This window comes from Labrus bergylta, chromosome 14 (genome assembly GCF_963930695.1).
Source record: "Labrus bergylta chromosome 14, fLabBer1.1, whole genome shotgun sequence".
Taxonomy (NCBI): Eukaryota; Metazoa; Chordata; class Actinopteri; order Labriformes; family Labridae; genus Labrus; species Labrus bergylta.
This window is the reverse complement of record NC_089208.1, coordinates 25330054-25344523: the sequence shown is the minus strand read 5'-3', so window position 1 is coordinate 25344523 and position 14470 is coordinate 25330054.

Sequence of the window (14470 nt, the reverse complement as noted above, 5' to 3'; positions counted from 1 at the left end):
TGCTGCTGAAGTTAGCAGAGTAGTATTCAGTATGCATCCACTTCCAGGACCCATCTGTGCTTATACCATGAAGTGAAGTTTAATGAGGTTATGGACCCTACATACAAGGAGACACCTAACACAACTGGACTCTCAAATGCACCCACTTCCCACAGATTAACTTTTTTTTAAGGTTTATTTTGGGGCTTTTAATGCCTTCTTTTAGAGATAGGACAGTGGATGGAGACGGAAATCAGGGAGAGAGAGAGTTGGGACAGACATGCAGTAAAGGAGCCACAGGTCGGATTCGAACCGGGGTCGCCTGCTTGGAGGACTTTGGAGGACTTCAGCTTCTGTATGTGAGACGCACGCACTAACCACTAGGCTACTGGCGCCCCCAGATTACATTTCTAATTTAGCTTGAAAAGTTACAGCAATGATGTTTTGGTGAAAGAAGAAATCAATTATTAGAATCTTCTTTCAGGACTTTTTAAAATGAGACACTCTCAGTTAGATACTGATGCCTCTTTATGACCTTAAAAAAGCCAACATGACCATTGGCTAAAAGATTGACTGTATATTGCTTCGACCACCTCCATTGGATGGAAATATGACAAAAGGGATTTTCAGGACCAGGACCGATGGAGCCTTTGTTTACATTGTACTTTTTGGAAAGTCTGTTTCTTCTCCTTGAATGTAATCTCACGCCTAAACTCAGCCGTTACGCCTCTACAAACTGCATCCCTGAGTGGATGGCTCTGTCTCTCTTCGTCCAAGTGTTGGCAGGGCTGACGGTCGGAAAGGAATTATTCACGTGAAAGAAAATATACACTTAACATGTTTGAGCCTCTGAGAGAATCAAATACAATGATATAAAATAAATAAAATGTCACAAAATTCCATTCTTGTCAAATCATTACTATCAGATAGTAGTTATTATATTCCTTTCCAATGAAGATGAATTGGGGTGTTTTGTTTCAGTAGTCCAGTATGAAGACTCCCACACCATCTTTTAAAAGCTCAGTTAGAAACCATGTCTACCTACAGCTGGCACAAGTGAAGTGTGGAATGCCTCAGGGTTCAAACTCGGGCCTCATTTTGTTCTGACTGTAACTGCGTCTTCTGCATTATGTGATACCCAAAAGCACAATTTTTTCCAGTATTGTCCTGCTGACAGACACTTCTATTCACCTTTAACCCAAACTGACAGCCATGAACCATGGACAATGAATGAATGGTCAGATTCTCATACCTACATTACACAAGAACAAAGCTCTCCATTGTTTGCTGGTAAAAGGTTTTGGTATGTTCGATACAGATGGAAATATCTTAGGAAACATGTTTGTTAGTTACAGCGCACATTTTTTAAATCTGGAAAAAGGAAATCTTACTTTAAATAAAACTCGTGCATTTAAGAACTAAGCTATATACAACATCTAAATACCAAATCCAGCAGCTTGGACAGTGGCTTTACATTTCAATATATGACACTGTAGGTGACCTTCTTTTCCTGAACACTGTTTGAGGTGCCAAGGAAGTCAGTGGATTTGATATGAAGACTATCAAGTTTTACTCGGGGTGGCGGTAACTGGGCGATTAGATAGAACAAACAAACATGTACTCAAACATGAGCCAGGAGCCTGACGTTAGTTTCACATGTTATCCAATAGTAAAAAAAATCTTATAAGAAAATGACTTCCTCTTACGTTACTTCATTTAAAATAGTTTTGGTGTTTTTATTGTTCACGTTTCCATCTACAAAGATTTTAGTGTGTACTAATTTGTCCAGAGGGGCTGCCTAAATCAATTCAACATTTCTAAAAGGTGCTTCAAAATAATCAAGTTACTTTGATTACTTTGATGTCAAAAGATAACCAGACTACAACCAACTCCAGGTACATTCTTTTTTCAACTTTTAAACTAAGTTAAACTGGACATGGTTCATTTTTTAGGACTCGACTGCTGGGCTTTGCATTTCTAAATATGATGCTAGAGGGATACCCAGCCTGTGTAGGACCACTGACTGCTGCCTCATATGCTCTTTTGGGAGACGGGGAAGAAAACATTGGGACAACAGCCTAAGTTTATGATATTTCTGTTATCATTTTTGGGAATAAAAGACATTTGGGAACACCTAATGGTAAATATTTATACTTGAGCTAGTCTGATGAATTTGGTAGGTTGAAATATTAATTTGAAATAGCTAAAAATACATTTGAAGTGTTAGTGTCAGAAGGTAAAAAATAGTTGACACTGTTATCCTTGTATGTATTCTTCATTCCTCCGTCAGCTCAAAATAATGTTTATTTTTTTACAATACATTATTCATCATATGCCACACTTGGTGACTTTATGTGACAATAATAAACAACAAAAGTTGGTCAAGCTGGAGCGCTGGTGGAGCAGTGGTTACAGCGTGCGCCCCATGTATGGAGGCTATAGTCCTCAAAGCAGGCGGCCCAGGTTCAAATCCGACTCCTGCATATCATTCCCTACTCTCTTTCTCCCTGATTTCCAACTCTATCCACTGTCCTATCTCTCCAATACAGGCACAAAATGCCCAAAAATAAATAAAAGTTGGATAAGCTGAACTGTGATGAGAGTAATACTAAAACCTCTTAGTAGAAAGCCTAGTGTTCAGTCTGCACGGCGGAGGAGGATATTCAGCTCTAGTTTATAAACTGGTGGACTTGACTTTGAACGGTCTGGTCAGTTAGGGTTCAGCTTTGGGCCCCGTGCTGTTCAGTGATGTTTCACATTGGCTCTGGTGCTGTTGTTCTTCGTTCTATTCTTGTTCTCCTTTTAATACTTGATGCAGTCTAAATGCATCTCAAGCCTGCTGCTGCCCTCCACAGGTCACAAACAGAAACAACTATTTAGTGACTAGATAATCAAAGTCCAATGGTGGACATTTAGAGCTTTTTAAATCAGTCTAAATCAGTGTTTTTTTCTCCTTCTACTACCTCTTACGCAAAATATCATAAACAGATCCACCAAAGCATTTTTAAGTGTTTATGTTTTGGGAATAATTATTTGTGAGCTAACATTTGCAGCAAGAGTAAATTAAGATGTACTTCATTCTTGATTGATGTCGAACTGTTAATCTGATTTTATTGGGATTAGAACATTAGAAGATTATTCTTCTAAAAAATGTGGATAAAGAGGTGAGGTTTTTATTTATCATTACCTTTATGTGTTATATATGTGTTATAAATATTTCCACAGGAAAGATCTCACAGCATCTGTCCATTTGACTCTCTCCATTTGGGATGCCACCACTTTCAGATTTCTACGATAACAGATATTTAAACCTTTGACAGACTTCCTGCTTCTCCTGTTTGTGGGACCATTACGTTATCGTTACTCTCTTTTTTATACACACACACACACACACACACACACACACTGAACACACACACACACATGCAGGATCATAAATGCTCTAAAGTTCTGAGGATGAATGATAAGCAGACTCCAGCATCCCACTGATGGACCATGTGTGACACAGTGTACAAATTCATGCAATTCCCAGCAGATCATTTTACTAACACCTGTTACTTTGTGTACATTGTGAAGTGTGTGAGCTTGAAAGACGACTATACATATATTGAAAAAATTACGCCTCATATTCCATTAGTACATCCTGAAAGTTAAAATGGCATCCTGCAATGAAAAGATCCACGAGGACCTGGGAAGATACCAGCTTTGTGTTGCTTTGAAAAGTTCCTGGCTTTATGACTTTTAAAGTGATACTGCCAAAACTTTTAAAGTCGTTTTAACCACATCCCCGGCTGTGTGTCTGAAGTGTGCCCAGAGGCTTTTGCCCCGCTCTACAAAGAATAACTGGCTCCTGGAGGAGGCTGATAGATGAGGTAAAGACACTCAAGTCAGCTGAATGACGTACAACTATTTGCTCAGCCGGCATAATAAAAAGTGTCTACTCATCTGCGCGTGTCCTGCAGGTTAAGTAGATACTGAAAGACTCTGAACTGAAGATCTGTTCATGCAACAGAGGCAGAGTAGGAATGTGACATGGTGCAACATTTATAACAGATTCAACCAATGCTTCAACTGGATTCTGAAATATAACTGAAAAATGACTTTTACAAAACGATTTTATGGAAGGATAACAGAAGATCTGCATCCTTTTTTTTCATGGCAACCGTGAAATAGTTTTCATATTTTGTTAGGATATAAGAAATGTAAACAAACTGAACTACTGAATAAGATGTTAGCCAATGTTTTCTGAGATTTTGAAATGTCTCATAAATTAAGTCTTTATCTTAGTCTTTAGATTCATCAGAGGAGTGGCAGCTGCCTTTAGAAAATGAGGAACGTGGAGCTGATTGTGAAGTTGTACTGTAGTAAAGGTGTCATAAATAAGGACATATTTGATCTTTTGACACATCAGCATCACATTGTCAGAGGTACCAGGACCCTGAAAAGATACAGCAAGAAACTGGAGCTTTTTCGGAGAAAGAACCCGCACTGACTTGGAGGAAATTGTCTCTTTTGGGGCAGATGAAAACGGCTTCCAGGGTTCTCCTTTTCAGCCCAATTTAAATCAATTTACAAACTTAAAATCGTAAATTAATGACTTTATTCTAGTAAATTTACGGCTTTATCCTTGTTAATTTAATCTCAAAATGTAGTGTTTTTTAATCTTGGCCCTGATACTCCATCGTAGGACACAGATACAAATAAAGGTAAATCTTACTTTGTGTCTTGAATATGTACAGCATCACTCAACAAATGAATTTCATCTCTGGCCACTTTAGCCATAAGAGAGATGGAGGTTATTTGAGAACATTTAAGTGAGAAGCAGGAGAGAGAAAGAGGAAGCCCCCGAGCTGCTTTCTATCAGATAAGTCTGGAACATAAATACTTCTAAGAGTTAGGAGAAACTCACTGGCTCTCTAGATAAACAGTGAATGACAGAAAAATGAAGCATGACTGACTCTAAGCCCTCTTATGAAAATGAGGTTCAATTGCTAAAGGCTGCTTGACTTTACTCACCCTGTGGTTTCCTCTGCTGGTTCACTGGGATGTCAGCTCCAAACCAGGGACAGAGAGGACCCAGGACTTTGCTGGCATGGTGTAGAAATGTTCCTGGTGCCTGACATTTTAAACCGTACCAGACATTAAAGAGACTGTTGAATTGTACACCTGATAAAAAGCTTTCCACAGCCTCTACACATTTATTTATATTATTAAAGTATATTTGAGACCATAAAAAATAAATAATTTACATGGCTATCTAGCATAAAGTCGTCGGCTAGCTTAGATAATTAGCTTACTGTAACAACGAAATGACACAAATTAAATAAATTAGTATAATAATATATCCTCAAGAGTTATAATTATCAAATTAATTAGAAATATGTGATCTTCTGACATACCTTCCAAAGGAATAAGCACCAAAACGTATATAAAGAGGTTGAACTTGAACTATTTCAGTTCTATCAGGTAGCGTCGATGTGAAGGTTAAAACACCTGGGCGGAGCAGAGAGCATAACAGAAAGAGATACCACCACCTGCAGGGACACCACTGGATGTAACTGCGGGAAGCGCAATGGATTATGGGAGAAAAATGCTCAAACTTAACCTGAGAGGATCCTTTCCGACATTTTTAGACCGAATTAAACAATAAATGTATTATTGAGAATGATCAGCATGTCTCTTTATTTATGTCAATAATACAATTGTGATCTGAAGCACAATTAAAAACTGCATGTGTGACATTTAGCCTACATTTGTAGGCCTACATGCTGTAGGTTACCAGTCCTAAAGTAACGGACTAAAGCACTGATTGGCTTAATTTAGTTGACTTTGTTGATATTCAAGTTTTAAAACTACATTGCCTAGACTAGAGAGAGTAAAAATGTTATTTTTAACAATACATCTATTGATGAAATTAATGTCTACTTTTTTTCTCTTTTGGAGAGTGTGCCTTTTGTCATTAATCCAGAGCCTATTTCGTTTAAAGAGTGCTGTATCTTCTAACAAAAGGGGCATAACGTGAATCCAAACTTATTTAGGAAACAATTTCACAAAGAGCCTAGGATTTCAGAGCTACAATTCTGTATAGTTTTTTTAAGATCATAATGATGTCTTTATTATAGTATTCTAAATTATCATGCTCTTATCAGAATTGGCGAATACAATTTTGTAACTGTGATATTGGACATTTATGTACCTCAAACACATTATGTACCTTCTTCTTGAACTAAATTACAAGATTGTTTTAGTGGTACATATAGATATAATTTATCCAATGATGTCAATTACTGAGACTGAGGCACCTAAAGATGATTTCATTGTTATTATTTTAGCACTATAGTTCTAAAATTAGAACTATATCTATACGTTTTTATTCTAATTTAAAACTCTGTTGTTCATCTTTAGGATTTTTGTCCAGATCATTCAACAATTAATTCATTCTGAATTCTGTTTCATTTCCTTATTCTGTGATTTTTCACGGCTCCGTCTCGTCAGCGAGAAATCATCTCAGCAGGTTTGGGGAATGTGAAGGGTTTGGTTTAAACAGCAGTTTTCATAGCGGTGTAAGAATCCATGCAGACAGTTGTGACAGTAGTGAACGCTGAGGCAGTGGGATGTTCTCCATTTATGATTGATTCATCTGAAATGTGTTAAACTGAGCTATAAGTGCACGGTGGTGAGTTTTATTTTCAGTGTTAGCTTGGATTTTTGTCTTTTCACCACAACACTGAGTTTATGATTCATAATATATATTTGGGATATATGACAGTGGACTGGATTTCAATATGGGTGCTTCTGGTATTAGCCCACATAGTGTCTTCTCCAGTTTTTAATCTCCTCATATATTCTTGTAAATTGATGACCTACAAAAGCAATACGAGAGAAAAATGATTATTTTTACATAATTAGTTACATTTCTTGCACCCCTGCCATCGGGGGTCGATGTCAGACAAGGAGATCAACAGCACACTGTAGGAACAAACGTTTTTTAATTCTTCACCCCAAAGATTCATTGTGAGCATTAAAAACATTTAAAGTAAAGAAATAGTTAATATATCCTGCTTTGTCCAAAGGGGTTACCAGATCAAACTCAACCTTGAAAGTTCCTGACAGGAGCTTTAACATCACCATTGAGGGAACGATAAGTGCAATGTGTTAGTTTGTGTGTTTGACATTTTGAATTTACAAAAACAAGTAGACTAATGTAACTTCAGATTAAATCATACAGCTTACATATCCAATATTATGTAACAGTGTCCTCACACCTTGGACTCTGCAGGAATTTGAGTCCCAGACGTCTGATCCAACACAAAATATTTAAAACATGTTAAAAATCTGTATTTTGACTCCAGTGGAACCTGTTTGAGTGTTGTAGTGGGTAACAGTTTGATCTCTTAGGTACTTCCAAAACATTGTCTGTGGGGAAAACAGTCCTTTAAAAGCTACTATAATTAATCTGCGTTGGCTTGGCTGCTATCGGAGCCCGCATCAGTCATACAGACAACTTCTTCACTGCTGCAGCCAACGTCAAGTTTACTGTCACATGCATTAGTCAAAGTGTTGATATAAAGGGAGGTTTTCTGAGGACAACCTCATAAATACCTTTAACACCGCTTACTCCTGCTCCTGCCAAACAGCCAGAGGCCTCAAAATAAAACCAGATATGCCAAGTGAGCTGGCAGGAGGAACAATGCTCGCAGTGAGTTCCTCGGTGATCCGGGCCACAAGGGGGGGGGGGGAGTGGGGGTAAATTAAAAGACGAGAACCGTGAGCTGAAAGGGCTTAAGGTAATGATTCATTGCCTTGGGTTTCAGTGAATGTTTCTTCATATATTAAATGCATCAGACCGTTTTTCTCAGCTGACTGGAGGCCAGCACTCTCTTTCTGCTGATTGTGACTTTGCCTAAATAGGAAATTGAACGCTGAACTTCTGGGCCGTTCCGTTTCCTTCTCTCCGTGTTCATGACTTCATTTCTTTTTTGGCTGTTTCTGAAAGAAAGGTATTCAATGGCATTTAAGAGTTACCTCATCAAGCCCAATGAAGAATTGTTGAAAAGGATTAACCAGAGGCAGTAATGCATTTTATTGAACCTATAAAACCCACTCTGAAAAGGTTAAAAACTAACATTATTATAGAATATGTGAAGGCTTCCATTACCTTAAACGGAAGGGTTTACCTGCAGAACCTCTACCACAGGTGTTTGATACTAATATTTATATAGTCTGTCATCTATTTCTTCCTTAAAAAGATGGTTTAGTTTCTGTTTCTGGTATGAGAATCAGAGTTTTCTTTGAATCCAGCCTGTGGCTCCTTTCCCACATGTCATTCCCCACTCTCTCTCTCTCCTTGATTTACAGCTCTATCCACTATCCTTTCTCTCCATTAAAGGCACAAAAAGAGAAACAGGTGAGCAGCTTGATGCAGTCAGGAGGTGTGAGTGGTGAAGCAGGTGAGGAACACTGAGGATGGTCACACAAGCGGAAACAAGAGGAAACACAAGGGAAGGGAACAAGGGAACACAAAAGACAATAGTTCACATCATCATTGTTGCATCTTCCATAAAGTTTGGACAGCATGTGAAAATCCCAAGTTTCACAACAACATTATGTTATTTCGAAAATTAAACACTTTCAGACATCACTTTGTAACGATATTGTTTCATTAATGTTGGACATGTGGAGTTTTCTACATACAATAACACGAACGGTGACAGCTATCATGTAGCAGGATTGTTTGCAGGGATCCCAGAGCTAACAGTCCAGCCTATACCGAGGTGTCGTGGCCCTTAACTGGATAATAAAACATAGAAGAGAGGTGCCCCCACTTGGTAACCCAGTTGATGTGTTGGCTCTTGTGGAGGAAGAAGATATGCCCGCACACTTGTTCAAAATGCCACAAAAAGTTCTTATTCCATTAAAATCCCAATGTTTCCACCAGAGTTCGTCTTCAGGTGATCATCTTTGATCGACCCCAGGAGGCTGCCCACACGGTTGGGTTTTAATCTGTTTTTATAGTAGGACATTATTTTACCAAGATAAAAAAGTTGCATTCTGGGTGTTTTATACCTTCTTCTACTTTCTTTTTATGTTAAATATATTGGTAGGAGGTGATATGTTTGAGTGTATAATAATTAAGTATAAATTACAGTTTAAGGAGACAGTTTCAATTTTCCTACATAGACCATCCTCCTCCATCGTCACTCATCTTCACGCCTTATTATTGGTGTAAGCTGTATATCTCTCTGCCTCTCGTCAAACAGCTCGTTTGTTGAGCTATTTTTAAACTGACCTCGTTATGCACGGCGGGCAAAGTGTTCCTGGCGTCATTCTCTTTCCTTGCCTTGTTTATATTTGTCCTAAAAGTGTCACTCGGTTTATAACAACCTCTCTGTTCATTAAACATGAAAAAAAGATCACTCTCTGATCATTGGTGGTCAAATGAAAAGCTAAAAAACGGTTCCTCAGCTGCTCTTTTGAAGCCTTCGAGATGGGCATCCACATGTTGGTTTGCTGGAACCAAAAGTGACCTCATTCAGACAGGAAGCCAGCGTTATCAATGTTAATCAGTCCCTGCCCACAACTGGTAGAGTAGCTAAGAAACCATGTAACCCACAGAATAAGATGCTGTTTGTGGCTGTAGCTCTCCAGATTTGTTTGATTTATTGGACTCCAGAAGGTTAAGTTGTTTTCACATGCATGTAAGACATTTGCATTATGCACTCCTGAAAAGTTCTAGAAAACGTCAGGACAGCCTGCCCTCGAAGTCTCCCTGAGTTGCTTATTCACACATGTCCCTCACAGCAAGGTGGGGGACAAAGTGAGAAGAGTCTGACATTGTAATAACAGTTTTAACCTTTATATCAATTATGTGTTTTTTGGATGTATTCAAAGTATCAATGAAAGAGCGAAGAAGAACATGATGAAATGTAAACGTCACACTCCCCTGCCTGAATTTTCCTCTTTCCCTTTTGTGTTCACACATTGGCTCACTCAGACTTTCCGTGGAAATGTGAGGAGGCTGCATGAAAAGTCCAGTAATGCCCCTAATTATGCCTAACTAACACCTTAAAATAATCTAAACAGGTAAGTTATTTATACAAATTAAACATGCACAGTTGTCCTGAAAGGAGAACTGGCCTCTTATAGGCTGTAAACATGTTCATTCATGCTGTAGATTTGGTATTTTAGTAAGGCCTCTGATGGGAATTGTCCACTTTTGGAGCCTCAAGTGGATACTCGAGGCGCTGCATTGATTTAAACTTCTGATTCTTCAGCCCCAGAGGTTGCTGCTTGGAGCTGACACACTCCTGGAATTAAACAAGACAGGAAAATGTGTGTATACACAAAACAAAAGTGACAGAAAGCACGCCTTGTGTTGAGGTTGGAGATTATAAAGCGCACACATACTGCAGCCAACTGCCTACAGCCAGATGCTTATTTCCTTGGCAACCGAGCCGACAGCAACAACACAGCTGATCCCACGAGAAGAGATTAATGCTCAACATCACTCATTACAGCGAGACGTTGATTAGTGCTGCCCTCACTGATGGCCCAAAGACGCATAGCTCAGCACTTTGGTGGCAGCTGCTGGGCTTCAGTAATGAGGCAGTCAGGCAGCCACCTCACCTTTTGTTTGTCCACCCGAGGAAGTCTTGTTCAGCCCGACTGCGTCTCCATGGATTTTGCACCTTGAGAACTTCTTCTCCTCCTCCCCCTCCTCACCTCAGACCCTTCTCCCACAAACTTTCTCATCACATCCCAGTGTGAGGCGGTAGCTGCTGTGAAGCACCAGCTGCTGGAACAGAGCCCAGATGGCATTTTTCTCCCAGCACAACTTTTATCCGAACATAAAACACCGTCCAACAAGAGCAGGACTCTCAGGAAGCGCCATTAACTGCTGAGTGAACAGGCCGTGATTTACCCTCCGCTATTCTCAAACCTAACTATAAAAGAGGTGCTTGTTAATTGATATTCGGTTGAAGGGGGATTAAAGAGCCGCATGAACAAAGATGTTTAATATGTGTTCTGTGAAGAATGACCCTCCGCTGCTCTCTATTCAAGCAGCGGCTGCAGATTGTTAGCAGTGTGAACTCAGAGCGGCCCAAGCTCTGAATCCGCCCTCTGCAGCTGCAGCAGAATGAGCTCCCACTGTACACTTTATTCTCTGCACATTCCCAAGGAATGAATTCTTCAGCATGCACAAAACGCTGACTCGGCTGAAAGCTGAGTTATTTAACTTTGGAGGGGGAGGAAAAGATTGCGTAACATTTATTAGCCTGCAAAGTTGGAAGCTTGCACAGATGTATCTCTGCCATCCATCCATCGGCTTCACTGGCTGTCACTGCACAGATCAGTACAGCAGCACAGCAGGCTGGGGGCATTGTGGGGGGGTGGTTTTGGGGGCGAGACGTGTTTGTAGAGAGGAGGTATGATGCTACCTGGCTGGTGTTGTAGTGTGGGAAGCAAAGCTGTCAGTTACAGCTCAATTATTCAAACCTGTAGACACAAACAAGAAGGAAAGACAGAATCATTTAAACTAAGTTAAGGAGTTTTGAAAAACAGCCATGTGTGTTACCACAGGGAGATTAAGTTTTGAAAATAAAAGTTATGTTATTATAATCTGATTTTTCTAATTAGTGGCCTTTAATATACATCATTTCCCAGGGGTAGGATATCTCAGCCTGACAGAAAGTTAAGACTTGTTTGTCTGGCCTTAAAACCCGCCTCAGCTCCAGCTCTCAGCCTGTCGTCAGGTTGACTGAAAGTTAAGTTGAGACAGGATTTCCAGCATGGCGGCTGCTGCCGATGAGCCTCTGGAGCCCCCTGCAGGAACAGATGCATTAATGGCTTTGACCATTAATATTTACAGTCTATGCATATGATGTATGTATGGTAAATTCATTAAATATTGTGTTTATATAGAATTTGCAGAGGTAAGCATATCATCTGAGCTGTTTTTCCGCTCTAACAACTGCAGGTCATTATCTGGGCCTGTGGGGTTTATATTTGGATGTGGTTGGAAAACCAGTTCAAACCACTATAATTAAATCTGTCCATCAGTATCATGGAGTGTATAAACCGCCACTGTTTCTACTCTGTAATCATCACACAACCTGGCTGTGTGCCTCCAATGCAAGTCAATAGAAATAATGAGCAAAATTAGGGGATGCCCCTGCCAATAATGATAATTAATGCACAGTGAGAGGTCTACTCTAATAGGGCCATCACAAGGCCAACACTAAGGTGGTTACACACAAACCACAAAGACACACAGAACAGTGGTCTGGAATGTTTAAGAGGAGGATGAAGTGAGGACAACACACACTTTCACATGTAGTTTCTCCTTAAGTTAAATACTCTTATACAGAGAGATATGGTCTCATAGAGCGTCTGGATGCTGTGACAGGGAAAGGTCAATTTGGAGATGAGTGACTTTGTCTGATGTCAGTATATTTGCTAAATGAAAGCAAACAGGCTGGGAGTCAGGAGAACAAATAGTAAGACCTACTAAGCAGATATTTCACTACTTTCAGTATGGATTTCTATTGATCACTTAGTGTTGGTGTAGACATTATTATCTAAGACGGTGGGATGAATCTGCTCTCCGTCTGTAAGGAGGAATCTTTAAAATTTAATTATACACAATGACATTTAAGCTGCGTCCCATTTCAGGGGCTGCATCGTTCAGAGGGCACATTTGAATGTCACAGCGGCACAGATGTCCTACGGCCACTGAAGGATCCATCCCGTGCATCTTTTGTTGGCAAACAAATCATGAAATTTAATGCGCACAAGTTCAAACGAGTTTAAAGTTATTTCACACTTGCAAAAAAAAAAAGCAGGCCGACTGTCAAGCAGCCTCATAATACGTCTAAGTAAGTAGTTTCTACTCAATCGAATAACTACCAATTATAATGTAGAAAAACAAAAGGGGCCTTGAAACTTCACATTACCTTTTAAATAATAGGTAAAATGACTGACTGCGGTAAAGGCGGAATAAACACAGACTCCTCCATAGGCCAGACCATCACATTTAAGATCAGCCTAAGCAGCCAACGCGGGCTACGAACGCTTGTTTTTTTTGTAGTCTTCTTCCCCTGAATTGGGACAAAGTTAGCGTTAAATCTGTTGTTTCAAACATTTGGGTTGTGTAGATTTTAGCGCCCCCTCTGGATGCTTAATGTAGACGCATGAAAGGTAGTGATGACAGTGGAGCTATGGAAACAGAGGGTGTAGTGTAACTCTGTTATCTTTGTCTTTTTTCTCCATTTACTCAATTCATAGAAATATAAAGGAACCTGAGCCCTAGGATGGGAACCTCTAGCTAAACTACCACCATTTATAAAGTGAGTTTTAATAAGCCCCACCTCAAATACCCACTACATTAACTTTGCTGCACATAGAGGCACTATTAGAATAAACAATGTAAGGAAATAGTTTATTAAAAAAATGGTCGCAGGGAAGTTTTAGAGATAGGCCTCTAAAACGATATTTAAGTCTGGGTTGACTTACTTTGCCTGCTGCCCCCTCGACCCAATCTCGGTTAAGCAGAATAAACGGAATGGATGATTAATGCTTTGGATATAATGTGTTTTAATTGGAGAAGTTCAATTTAGTTTGACCTTTGAAAAAAGAGCAAATTGTTCCTCTATCTCTGTTAACATTTTCCATTTCGAGCTCTGATGCCGTCAGTCAGTACGTGCGAGAGTTGACAGTCCTAAGTGTTTCAAGAAGTTTTTCCTACACCATGAATATTATGCTGAACGGCTTTCGTGCAGCAGCATCCCCCCCCCCCCCTCCCCTCAGACAGCACTCAGCCAATGACATGACAGGCCTGTGGCTCAAACTGTGGCTGTGTGATAAAAAGGCCACAGCAGACAGACGAGCTGTCAGCCGACGAGCTAACACCGCTACAGAGATGTGAAGGAATGCTTGAGCTAGCGTAGCATGTCGATTGAAGTTCATTTGAGGCCAGAGGCAAAATGTTACATGGCATCTGGGAGTTTGTCAGACCGCCTGTCAAAGAGTTAACAAAGTGTGTGTGAAAGTTTGGCTTCGGATATTGTGATCCTTTGACGGCTGTTCTTCCAAACACAAGTTAACAACTGCCTTCAATCAATGTTGGGAGTGAGGTGTTACATTAGTAATGCATCCCTATAGATTAGGATGAAAGTACTTTTAAACCTCCAGATCGGGACATATCCATATGTAGGCTATTGATCCACAGATCTGACCTGTACTGATCACACACGGTGGTAGGCAAAGGTTTCCTCCTGAGCAGCTTGTTTAAGTGGGTTGTTACCAACGTTAGCTTCACTGACGAAGATCGTAACAACGCTATTTCCAGTCCATACCCACTGTCTGTGTTTGCTCGTTTTAATATGGCTTTGTCTGCATTTCCACTGTGGGAGACTGAAAATGGACACTTGCAGAGTGACTGAAATGCTGCATATTTTTGACTAGTCCCCTCTATAGGAAGCTGTAACTCTCC